Source organism: Suricata suricatta, chromosome 5 (genome assembly GCF_006229205.1).
Source record: "Suricata suricatta isolate VVHF042 chromosome 5, meerkat_22Aug2017_6uvM2_HiC, whole genome shotgun sequence".
Classification (NCBI taxonomy): domain Eukaryota; kingdom Metazoa; phylum Chordata; class Mammalia; order Carnivora; family Herpestidae; genus Suricata; species Suricata suricatta.
The window spans coordinates 117,418,144-117,428,128 of NC_043704.1; the positions used below are offsets into that span (position 1 = coordinate 117,418,144).

The 9,985-nt window shown below is 36.2% G+C and overlaps 1 pseudogene; it reads left to right on the forward strand.

Annotated features, from left to right (window-relative positions):
- Positions 1 to 1,211: 1,211 nt before the first annotated feature.
- LOC115292169 lies at positions 1,212 to 3,754 on the forward strand (annotated as a pseudogene).
- The last annotated feature ends 6,231 nt before the right edge of the window (positions 3,755 to 9,985 follow it).

Genomic DNA, 9,985 nt, shown 5'->3' on the forward strand with positions numbered 1-9,985 from the left:
TGTACTACCCAACTTCAAAACTTACTATAAAGCTACAGTATTCAGAAAACTGTGGTATAGATGAAAGAATAGAAAAATAGTTCAATGGAACAGAATAGAGAGTTCAGAAAGAGACCTTCATAAGTGTAGTCAACTTATCTTTAACACAAGAGCAAAGACAATAAAATGGAGCAAAGATAGTCTTTTGAGCAAATGGTACTGGAAAAAATGAACACCACATGCAAATATATAAATCTAGGCGTAGACCATTCCTTACAAAGTTAATTCAAAATGGGTCAGAGTTCCAAATATAAAACAAAAGGCTATAAAACTCATAGGAAATAACAGAAGAAATTTAGATGACCTTGGATATGGTGACTACTTTTAGATACAACAACAAAGGTACTATTCATGAAAGAGGCAATTGATAAGCTGGACTTCATTAAAACTAGACTTCTGAAGGTGAGTAATGTCACCAAGATGGTGACATAGATTATTCCTGACTTTGCTCCCCATCACAAGGACAACTAGCAACTATTCAAGATGAGAACCTCACTGAGAGAATTCTAGAACATGAGGGTGAGTCTGAAGCACCACAGAGGCAAGACAGATTTCATTAGAAGGGTAAGACAAGTAATTGTGTAATGACTTTTTTTCACTTCCCCCAGGCCAGTGCAACACCATCAGAAGGAGTCTTCCTTGAGCCATTAGGTCCTCTACTAAGAAAAAAAGGGAATCCAGGGGGAGACAACCAGTGGCCCCTCCTCCACCTCCCAACTGACCATTGGGATTACATTGTGGGAACCTCTACTCTGATCTCACCTCATGGAGATTTTAGGGAAACCTTGGGGGCTTGTCCACTGGGAATCTGATTATGATGGAGAAGCAGGAAGGATCTTATAACAACCAGCACATAGATCTTGTGAAACCAAGTTTATACCTACAGTGATCAAGTAGTAATTTCAACCAGTGGTTTTGCTCATCTGAAGAACCATATTGGTAATGCACTTTGGCTAGGGAACTCTTTGGGGTACAGATCTGTCTGACTTGGATTTTCAAATGAGGAGGATTACTAGCCCTAGAGCCTTGTTTTCCCATGCCCAGGCAAGGAGCTGAATCACAACCCTGCCCACTATGGAGAGTATCTCCTGGCCACATCTCACCAAAGGAACACCTATAAGCTACGTAGCTTAGCAGTGTTCAAACTGAGAGGTGGGTTGGTAGAGCTGATCACCTCCAGAGCAAAGCCAGTACCAGGCATGGAGGGTTTCTGTGCTATACATAGGTAGGATATTAATTCAGAGCCAAAGCTGAGAGTAGCTCCCAGCCCCTCCCAACTGGATAGTATAGGAAATTGAGAGTTGCCTGGAGTGACCCCTCCCCTTCCCTTGTTCCAGACCAGGAAACTGGAACATAGCCCCACCTGCTCTGGCTCCCTGTCCCATCTGACCAGAAGAGTTGGCAAGAATGCCTGGGAGCTGTGTGTTGCAGTAGTGCTTAAGCTGAGACACACATAGGCAGAACCAATAGTTTTCAGAGAAAAGCCATTGGCCCTTTTCAGCCAGGGAATTTGGGGGCACAGGTTGGCTTGAGTTATGGCAACAAAGAGCTTTGCCAGTTTTACAGCTGCTTCTCCCACTATGCCCAGATAGAGAAACTAAATTGTGGCTCCACTTATCACTGAATACAGCCTCCAGACTGCCTAATCAAGGTACCTAACCAGAGCACATGGGAAGCTGTAGAGTCCATCCAGTAGCCCTGCTTACTGTGACACGTGAACAGAGTCATCTGTGGCTTTTCCTGTTTGCAGAGAAGAACTGGTGGCTGCAGCTGACAGGCAAACAATGAGTTATACAGGCCCTGCTGGCCAGCCAGGGCAGGGAAGATAATTCATAGTCTCATCTATTAATGAATATAGCACCCAGTCCTAACCATCTAATAAGCCTGACTAGAGAATCGAGGCAGTAATGGAACCTATTGTACAGCCTCAGTTGGGTAGTGAACCAAACCAGCAACCCTATTCAACTCTTCTCAGTCAGGGGTACCATCTCCATCCCTGGCCTCAGAATTTGCACAGTTGCCTCTCCCAAAAATCATAATAGCAGGCCCCATCTGCCCAAGAACATTACCAGTATACATGCCCAGAAACTCAAACTGTTGATTGTTTGAATCTGACTGTTTGGAGACCTGTCTCTGCCAAACCAAACCTGTAAAGTCTGGAAGAGGAACCTGATTGCTTAAATACACAGATACCAGCATAAGGAATCAAGGATCACAAAAAGCAGATAAATATGACACCATCAAAAGAAATTAATAAAGGTCTAATAGATGATTTTAAATAAATGGAGATCTATGGACTATCAGACAAAGAATTCAGAATAATCTTAAAGAAGTTTAGTGAACTACAAGAACACACAGACAACTAAACAAAATTAGGAAAATAATGCATGAACAAATGAAAAGTTTGACTTAGCAATAGAAAGCAACAGAAAGAAAAGAAGAAAGAAAGAAAGACAACCTAGAACTGAAAAATAGAATGCTGGTGCATGGGAAGATGGCTGAGCAGATGTCCAAGTCTATGGTCTTCGTGTGTCTGTGTAACATGTCTGTCAGTCATTGCAGAATAAGTTTTCAGAAAACTTGTAACTGATCAAAGGCTTTCAGATAATTGAAGGATAGACAATGCAGTGACATCTACATATGAAATAGCAAACTCTCCCAATTATTGAGGGCACAATTATGTAAAGAAGCATGTTATTCCCATCAATCTTTGGGGTTAACGTTACATGGCAGGTTACCAAAGAAGACTTTGCCACATCTGATTATATACTATGTATGGATGAAAGCAATCTGAGATACTTGAATAGGAAAAGTAATCAAATTTAAAATCACAAATCTAAAATTTAACTGCTTGAGAGTTATGATCCATGAAAACAATTTATTTTGGAAGACCTCTATTATGGGAATGAGTCTGACTTTGAAACTGTCTACTGGCAGTATGTGAAGTGCTGCAGAGCCTTGTTGGAGAAAGCTTGCTAATGTTATGACCATTTCTTCTTGTAGCCCCTGAGTGAGTCCCATAGTCTCCACAGTAAGGCCACAGTTGTTTCTTCAGTTGACTCACTGTTTCTTATCCTAAAAAATAATTATAGCTAGAAATCAGCTATTGTGTTTGGCAGACAAATAAAAATGTTTGATCCAGACCAAAAAAAAAAAAAAAAAGAAAAGAAAAGAAAAAAGAAAAAGAAAGAAAAAGAAAGGAAGAAAGAAAAAAAAAGAAGACTGTAATGTCTAAACTGAAGAATTTAATAGTTTCAAAAGCGACCCAACCATGCAAAAGAAATAGCAACATGGATGACTGGACATTAGAAATTATGAAACTGGAAAGTCAAAAAAAAAAGTGGAGAATATAAAAGAGAAGAGAATTTATAGGACACAATGAAAAGAAACAATATTTGCATTACAGAACTTCCAGAAGGAGAATAGAAATATATTTAAAGTATTAATGGCTAAAAAATGTTCAAAGCTGGGCAGAGAAATGAACATGCAAATCCATGAGGCCCAAAGGATTCTAAATACGTTGAACCCAAAGAGGGCTACACTAAGACATATAATTAACTTGTCAAAAGTCAAAGACCAAAAAAAAAAAAAAAAAAAAAATTAAAAGCATCAAGAGAAAAGAGAAGTACCTACAAGGGAATCCCCATAAAACTATTAGTAAATTTCTCAACTGAAATATTTGAGGTCAGGAGAGAATGGGATGACATATTCAAAATTTTAAAAGAAAAACATGTCAACCAAGAATACTATACCCATTGAAGCTATTCTACGGAAATAAAGGAGGCATAAAGACTTTCCCTGACAACCAAAAGCTGAGGGAGTTCATTATTACTAGACCTGCCCTACAAGAAATGATAAAGCGAGTTCTTTGAATGGAAATAAAAGGAGGCTAACATCATAAAAACATAAAAAGTTAGTGTAAAATTCACTTGTTATGGAATATATAGTCAGGGGTACATTACACAATTTGTAATTGTGATGTGTAATTTATTTACAATAATGGTTTAAAGTTAAGAAAATAAATATAATGACCATAACTAGTCTTATTAGTTACACATTTAAGAAAATAAATATAATGACCATAACTAGTCTTATTAGTTACACATTATATATAAGTTGTAACAGCAATAGCCTAAAATGTGAGAGGGAGAAGTAAAAGTATAAAGTATAAAATAAGGTATTATTTTATGTAAGCCTTTTATAATTTTAAGATATGTCACCACAAGGGAAAAACCTATAGTAATTATATATTTAAAAAAGAAGGAAGAAAAAGAAGATGGAGAAGGGGAAGAAATAAAAGCATATGGATACCAAGGGACATCAAAACATGAACAAGGACAGCAGGATAAGGACCATGAAACATTGGATATACAAAGCAACCAGAAAACAATAAACAAAATGGCAGTAGTAGTCCTTACCTATCAATAATTACTTTAAATGTAAATATATTAAATTCTCCAATCAAAATACATAAAATAGGTAAATGGATAAAAAACAAGATCCAATGAAATACTGTTTACAAGAGATTCACGTTATTTTCATTATTTAATATATATATTTTTACTTCAAACTGATCGTAGGTTTACAGAGAAGTTGCAGAGATGGTACAAAGGACTCCTGTACCCCTTGCTCAGTTTCTTCTGATGCCAGCACCTCAGGTTTCCACTGTACTTTTGTCCAAACCATGGAAGCAGCATTGGTCCATTGACTGATGCAAGGCTCTATCCCCTGGGCATCCTCAGGCCTGGCCCAAGCATGCTCCACCTTAAATGTAGCAGTTCTGAGTCTGTTCAGGACTGTCAGAGTTTCTCAGTGAGCCTCATTCAAAGTCTGTTTGATGTAAGCTAAGGTTCTGGGCCTTCAGGTAGAAGACCACAGAGATGACTGCTCTTCTCATCAAATCTTAATGAAAGCATACAATATCTTGTCCAGGATGCTGGCCTGTGGCCCATCTGCAGCCACAGTGGTTTCTGTTCTTTGTCCAAAAAGGTGTGAACTTTCTTGAGTGAGTGGTGGCAGTCCTGTGTCTTCTGTCTTTTTCTCTTTGGAAGGAAATAAGGGCCCTGCAAGTGGGGTGGTTGGTATAGTTTTCTGCTGGAGGGAAGGCTGGTATGTGCTGACTTTCAGTGGTGCCACCTGTAATTGCATCCTGTTCCTGTCCTTGGGTCCCTGGGTGTTGCCTCACTTTAGCCTTAAAGACAGACATAGACTGAGAATTAAGGAATGAAAAAGTCATTCAAGCACATAGTAACAAAAAAAACCCCAAAAAACAAAAACCAAAATAAAACAAAAAGAAAGAGAGGCAAGTGCAGTTATACCAGATAAAATAGATTTCAAACTAAAAATAGTAAAAAGAGAAAAGACAAGATAATTACATGATAATTATCCTCATCAAGAGGATATAACAATTGTAAATATATATGTGCCCTAAATCTGAGCACCTAAGTATATAAAGCAAAAACTAACAGAAAGGACAAACAAACAGTAATAGTTGAGTACGTTAATTCCTCACTTTACACAATGGATAGACCATCCGGAAGAGAATCAATGATGAAAGAGCAGATTTGAATAAATTATGGACAAAATGGACCTAACAGACATACATAATATTCTATGTAACAGCAGTAGAATATGCCTTCCTCTCAAGTGTACATAGAAAATTTTCTAGGATAGCCATATATTAGATCACAAGACAAGTCTTAGAAAATTCAAGAAGATTGAAATAATACCAAATATCCTCTCTGACCACAATGGTATGAAACTATAAATTAGAAACAAGAGGAAACTGGACAATTAATAAATACATGGGAATTAAATACTCAACAACCAGTGAATCAAAGAAATTAACGAGGGATACACAAGTTTGTACAAACAAATGAAAGTGGAAACATAATATACCAGAACTTATGGGATGCACCAAAAGTATTTTAAAGAGAGAAAGTCATAACAATAAGCATCTACATTAAGAAGCAATAAAAATTCCAGATAAGCAACCTAGCGCTATGCCTTAAGGAACAAGAAAAAGAAGAAAAAGCTGAGCTCAAAGTTAGTAGGAGAAAGGAAATAGTAAAGATTAGCACAGAAATAAGTAAAATCAAGAACAGAAAAGTAATAGAAAAGATTAACCAAACTAAGAGTTGTTTCTTTAAAAAGACAAAATTGACAAATCCTTACATAGACTAGAGAAAAAAATAGGACCCAAATTAACAAAATTATAAATAAAAAGGGACACTATAACTGATACTCCAGAAATACAAAGTATCATAAAAATGTACTATGAACAACTGTATGCCAATACATTAGACAACCTAGAAGAAATGGAAAATTCTTAGAAATATATAACTTAAGACTGAACTGGGAAGAAGTAGAAAATCTGAATAGATCAGTTACTAGTAAGTTATCAAATTGGTAATCAAAAATTTCCAACAAAGAAAAGCCCAGGGATTCAAAGCTTCACTGGTGAATTTTACGAAACAGTTAAAGAAGAATTAACACCAGTCCTTGTCAAACTCTTTGGGAAAAAAATAAAAAAGGAGGGAACATTTGCCAATTTATTTTAATAGGCCAGCATTATCCAGAGCCAGAAAAGGACACTATCAGAAAACAACAGACCAATATCCCTGATAAATATAGATGAAAAAACTCCCAATATAATATTAGCAAACCAAATTGTGCAGCACTTTACAAGAAGTTCGTTCACCATAATCAAATAGGATTTATTCCTGGGATATAAGGATGGTTCAACATACAAAAATCAATCCATGTGATATATCACAATAGAAGAAAAAAATCATCTCAATAGATTCAGAAAAAGCATTCTACAAAATTTAACGTACATTCGTGATAAAACTCTTAACAAATTATACATAGAAGGAACATATCTCATCATTTGGAGGCCATATATGACAAGTCCACAACTAAAATCATATTTAATGGTGAGAGTTTGAAAGCTTCTCCTCTGACATCAAGAACAAGAAAAGGATGCTCACTCTCACTATTTCTAGTTAACATAGTACTGGCATTCCTAGCTAGAGCAATCAGGCAGGAAAAAGTAATCAATCAGAATTGAAAAGGAAGAAGTAAAATTATCTTCATTTACAGAAGGCATATTGCATATAGAATATCCTAAAGACTCAATCATTAGATCTAATCAATGAAATCAGTAAAGTTGCAAGATAAAAAATAACATACAAAAATCTGAAAAATAAAGAAATTGATCCTATTTATAATAGCCATCAAAAACAATTAAAAATCATGAAAAAGTTCAATCAAGGAGGTGACAATTCTTTGAAAACTACAAGACACTGATGAAAGAAATCAAAGAGGACAAATAAATGGAAAAGTATCTCATGTTTATTGAATGAAAGAATTAATATTGTTAAAATGTTAATACTAACAAAAGCCATTTGTAGATTCAGTACAATCTGTGTTAGGATTCCGGTGGCATTTTTTACAGAAAGAGAGGAAATATTCCCACTAAAATTATTATGGAACTATAAAAGATCCCAAATAGCCAAAGAAATTCTGAGAAATAACATTGTGGGAGGCATAACACTTTTCATTTCAAGCCATCCTATAAAGCTATAACATAACAACAACAACAGTAACAACAACAGCAACAGTGGTACTGGCATAAAAACAGACACAGAGACCCATGGAATAGAATAAAAAACCCAGGAATAAACCCAAGCATTAGGTAACTAATATTTGACATGGGAATCAAGAATACCTGATGGATCAAAGACAGTCTCTTAAATAAACAGTGCTGGGATAATTGGATATTCAAAAGAATGAAACTGGACCCTAATATTATACTACTCACAAAAATTAACTTGAAATGGATTAAGAACTTAAATATAATACCTGAAATCATGAAAAGCCTAGAAGAAAACATAGAAATAAAGCTTCTTGACCAGGATCTTGTTAAAGATACTTTTGTTTCTGTTTTCAATTTAATTTAACTTAACTTAAAATTCCAGTATAGTTAAAATATAGTGTTATAGTAGTTTCAGGTGCACAGTGTAATGATTCAGCAATTCTATACATCACTCAGTGCTCATCACAGCAAGTGCACTCCTTAATCCCTATCGCTTGGTTCACCCATCCCCTTGATCTCCCCTCTTGTAACTATTAATCTGTTCTCTATAGTTAAGAGTCTGTTTATTGTTTTCTCTCTTTCTCTCTTTTTTTCTTTGCTTACTTGTTTTGTTTCTTAAATTCCACATACAAGAGAAATCGTATGGTATTATCTTCCTCTGGCTGGCTTATTTCACTTAGCATTATAGTTTAACTCCACTGATGTCATTGCAAATGGTGATATTACTTTCTTTTTTATGGCTAAATATCCCATTGTGTATATGTATACCACATCTTCTTTGTTAAGGCAAGCAATAACAAATGCTGATGTGGATGTGGAGAAAAGGGAATTTTTGTGTACTCATAGTGGGATTGTAAATTGGTGTAGCCACTAGAGAAAACAGTGTGGAGAAACCTCAAAAAATTAAAAATAAAACTAGCATATGATTCAGCAATTCCTCTTCTGGGAAATGAAAAGGAAATGAAAGTGGTAAATTGAAAAGGTGTCTGCACTCTCAGGTTCATAGCATATTATATACAATAGCCAAGATATGGACACAACCTAAGTGTCTACTGATGTATCCATCAAAATAGACACAAAAATTGTGATACACACACACACACACACACACACACACATACACACATTGGAGTATTATTCAGCCATAAAAAATGAGGAAATGCTACCATTTGCAACAACATGGATAGATATGGAAGTCCACTTAGCATAATGCTAAATGAAATAAATCAAACAAAAACTGTATGATCTGACTTGTATGTGGACTCTAAAAGAAAAAAAAAGAACCTTATAGAAAGAGAGATTAGATTACCAGAAGTGGAAGATGGGGGAAGGGGAAATTGGAGGAAGGTGGTCAAAGGGTATAAACTTCCAGTTACGAGATAAAAAGTTGGGATGTACTGGTGCAGCCGCTCTGGAAAACAGTATGGAGGTTCCTCAAAAAACTATCCATAGAACTCCCCTATGACCCAGCAATAGCACTGCTAGGGATTTACCCAAAGGATACAGAAGTGCTGATGCATAGGGGCACATGTACCCCCAATGTTCATAGTGGCACTTTCTACAATAGCCAAATCATGGAAAGAGCCTAAATGTCCATCACCTGATGAGTGGATCAAGGGGATGTGGTATATATACACAATGGAGTATTACATGGCAATGAGAAAGAATGAAATCTGGCCATTTGTAGCAAAGTAGATGGACTTCGAGAGTGTCATGCTAAGCGAAATAAGTCAGGCAGAGAAGGACAGATACCATATGTTTGCACTCATAGGTCTAACAGGAGAAACCTAGCAGAGGACCATAGGGAGGGGAAGAGGGAAAGAGAGTTGGGGAGAGGGAGGGACACAAATCATGAGAGACTATTGAATACTGAAAATGAACCAAGGGCTGAAGGGGGTGGGAAGGAGGTGATGGTCATGGGGGGGCACTTGTGTGGAGAAGCACTGGGTGTTATATGGAAACCAATTTGACAGTAAACTATTATTTAAAAAAAAGTTGGGATGTAATGTACAACATGGTGACCATAGTTAGTACTGCTTTCTGATACACTGGAAAGTTAAGAGAGTAGTTCTCATCAGATTATAAGCAACAATATTTTCTCTTTTTTCTTTATTTTTGTTTTTTGTATTTATTTGAGATGATGAATGTTAGCTGAACTAATTGTGGCAATCCTTTCACAATATATGTAAAGCAAACCATATTCCTATATGCCTTAAACTTACACAGTAATTATGTCAATTATTTCTCAGTCAAACTGGAAAAAAAATAAAGTACGGAGAAGAAAAGAATTAAGACTTCTGCCCTGTGAGGGGCACCTGGTTGGCTCAGTCGGTTAAACATCCGACTTCC